Here is a 3,389-nt window from a genome sequence, read left to right on the forward strand (position 1 = left end):
AATTAGAGGCAACTGGCATATTCTGTGACCTGTCAAAGGTGTTTGACTGTGTGAATCACAGCATTCTTTTAGTAAATTAAAATATTATGGCGTCACTGGTAGTGCTGCAAAGTGGTTTCAGTCATATCTTACTAATAGAAACCAAAGGGTGTCATTATGTAACACTTCAGCAGAAGGCAATCAGAAATCATCTGACTCGGAAGAAATTATATGTGGTGGTCCCCAAGGTTCCATACTACCAAGCGAGGTGGTGCAGTGGTTAGCACACTGGACTCGCATTCGGGAGGACGACGGTTCAATCCCGTCTCCAGCTATCCTGATTTAGGTTTTCCGTTATTTCCCTAAATCGTTTCAGGCAAATGCCGGGATGGTTCCTTTGAAAGGGCACGGCCGATTTCCTTCCAAATCCTTCACTAAACCGAGCTTGCGCTCCGTCTCTAATGACCTCGTTGTTGATGGGACGTTAAACACGAACCACCACCACTAGGTCCACTACTGTTTCTTGTGTATATTAATGGCCTATCATCTGCTACATTACCAGATGCCAAGTTTGTCTTATTTGCAGATGATACAAACTTTGCAACAAATAGTAAATCAACTATAGTTTTAGAAAGGGAAGCTAATAAAATTTTTACTGACATTAATAAGTGGTTCGTAGCCAATTCTCTGGGATTAAACGTTGAAAAGACCCACTATATGCAGTTCGGAACTTCCAATAGATTTCCTTCTGGTGTCTGTATAAAATATGATGACATGGAAATAGGAGAAGTTGAGAGTTTAAAATTCTTGGAATTACAACTTGATAATAAATTCAGTTGGGAGCAACATACTAACGAACTGTTAAAGCATCTAAACAAGTCTGTGTTTGCAGTGCGAATGATGTCCGACATAGGAGATATAAATATAAAATAATCTGCATATTTTGTTATATTTTCACTCCATTGTGTCACATGGTATCATATTTTGGGGTAACAATCAGAGAAAAAAATTTTAGAGCACAGAAGCGTATAATAAGAGTGACGAGTAGTGTGAATCCAAGAACATGATGTCGAAACCTATTCAAAGAATTGGGCATATTAACCACAGCTTCTCAGTATATTTATTCCTTAATGAAGTTTGTGGTAAATAACACATCTATTTTTCCAAATAACTCCTTAGTACACAGTATCAATACTAGGAATAAGAACAATATACATAAAGATTTAAAATCACTTGCTCTTGCCCAGAAAGGAGTCCAGTTTTTAGCAATGCAACAAGGCAAAATTTAAACATAATTTAAAAGACTTTTCGGTGGTCAACTCCTTCTATTTCATCAATGAGTTTTCAACAAGTGCTGTAGACCATTTTAATGCAAATGTATTATACTTTAATTTTTGACAATACTTTGTTGTAATAGCCAAGTAACTACCTACTGTGTGAGTGATGGATGTATGGAAAGCATATGTAAGTCTTATGTCTGTAAATAATAGAAGTTTATTTTTAAATCTTGTACATAATCTGACTGTTCTTAACTGAGGATCACTGAAATGAATAATTTACTTTAATTTTTGACAATACTTGGTTTTATTAGCCAAGAAACTAGCAAATGTATGAATGATGGATTTAATGAAACCAGATTTACGTATTAAACCTGTAAATATTAGAAGTTTAAATTTAATTTTTGTACATAATTTTACTGTTTTTTGACTAAGGATCATTAAAATTAATGAAAATCAAGTTTCCCTAATTACATTTTTGTAATGTGTTTATCTGACATGTTTCACACCCAGGACGATTCCCTGTTTTATGAGTATATGGAATGAATAACTAATCTAATATAATCTAATGGCAGAAGAAAGAGGTACGTAGGGTTTACGTAATATTACCTTATTCAACAGTTCCCTTCTTCATTTTTTGTGTTTTTCAGGCGTACATAGTTTGATAATGCTCTCAAAACTGTGTGTTTTGAGGAATAATTTGTAGATGTGCCATATCAGGGAAAGGATCTTCAGGCCTTAACAAAAAGCAAAATCATGTGCTTAGGTATATGAAACAATAGGCTGGCTCAGTGGCTCCCCCTCCCTCACTGAGGATGTAATTAAGTGAGTAATGAAATATTTTCTGTTCATTTACGATACATTCATTTCAGGACATACAATAATTTCCACTCTTACAATCTTTTTTCCCTAAGGGTCTGTCTTATGAAATATTACTCACATTTCTAATGCGTTTAAAAGGGCACTAGAAACAGAAATATTGTAATTTATTTTAGGAAAAATTTAGCTTGAAACAAACAACACAATCTGAGTCGCGTTAAGTACTGCAACTCCGCTGTTATAAGAGTGACGAAACGTTTTACAACTTCCACATAATCTGTTCGTCGTGCAATCCTCATGTAAACACTTGGTAACTGGTCAGTGTTCCTACGCCACACAAACTAGGTAATGTTAGGTGATTGGAAATATATCCAATTTATGTATTAGGCGTACTCATCAGGGTGCACAGAAATTTTTCCAGAGGTGGAGGGTGGGAGGGGTAATACTATAAAACTCAAATTTTTTGTCTGAATGAGCTGGTTAGTTTCGACACACGTCATGCCATGAGAACTAAAGTGAACAGGTGGAACAAAACTCTTATTATGCCTCAGGGAATTGACGGTCCTCTTCTCAGAATATGAGTAACAGTCCTGTACTCCAGATTCCAAAGAGATCAAGTGACTCTCTTGGCTACCCTTGTGGACACCTACAGCTATACTGTTGTGGTACCACTGTGAGTGAAATTCTGGGCCACTCTAAAGTCTAAATCATTTAAACCGTTCACGTGTTTCGTTATTACTATGTTGCTTAAGCCATGTTTCTTTTATTTCAAATTTTAGTGATCCCAGACGCCATAGTTCCGCTCCCTTGGTATCGAGGATAGTCGATATAAGTTTTCAGTGTAAAGTTGACCTGAATGGAGTGTGCATGCAGAAAGCAGGAAGGAGAATTTTGTCCTCATGTTGAGGAGGGACGTAACATGGGGAATGTTGTCCCTCTCCAATAAAATGACGCTGCTTTGCGAAAATGCACGGTGATAATCAGCAGCTGTGACATAAATTTCGTCCAGAAATAACGAGGTTATGAGAAAGCATATCACAGAACTGTTCATGTTGAAAGGCTCCCACTTGCTATTTTTTATTAAGTTCACACACACACACACACACACACACACACACACACACACACGCATATACACAAAGATTTTTGTGACGCCGAGGGTCAAGGGAGTGTTTGGGGGGGGGGGGGGGGGAGGTGATGTCGGTCGTCCCCATACCCCCGAATCTATGCCGCTGCAATCACCTGAAAATGTTAGACTACCATGACATTTCGGAAATATTAGTACCCCATCACACAAATTTCGGTGCGTGAGAT

General features: G+C 37.4%; 1 non-coding gene across 1 annotated transcript; it reads left to right on the forward strand.

Annotated features, from left to right (window-relative positions):
• Nucleotides 1-241: 241 nt before the first annotated feature.
• Trnaa-cgc (transfer RNA alanine (anticodon CGC)) lies at nt 242-314 on the forward strand. Its single transcript has one exon. It is a non-coding gene; the product is annotated as a tRNA-Ala (tRNA).
• Nucleotides 315-3,389: the final 3,075 nt, after the last annotated feature.

The sequence above is a fragment of the Schistocerca gregaria genome, chromosome 5 (assembly GCF_023897955.1).
Source record: "Schistocerca gregaria isolate iqSchGreg1 chromosome 5, iqSchGreg1.2, whole genome shotgun sequence".
Classification (NCBI taxonomy): Eukaryota; Metazoa; Arthropoda; class Insecta; order Orthoptera; family Acrididae; genus Schistocerca; species Schistocerca gregaria.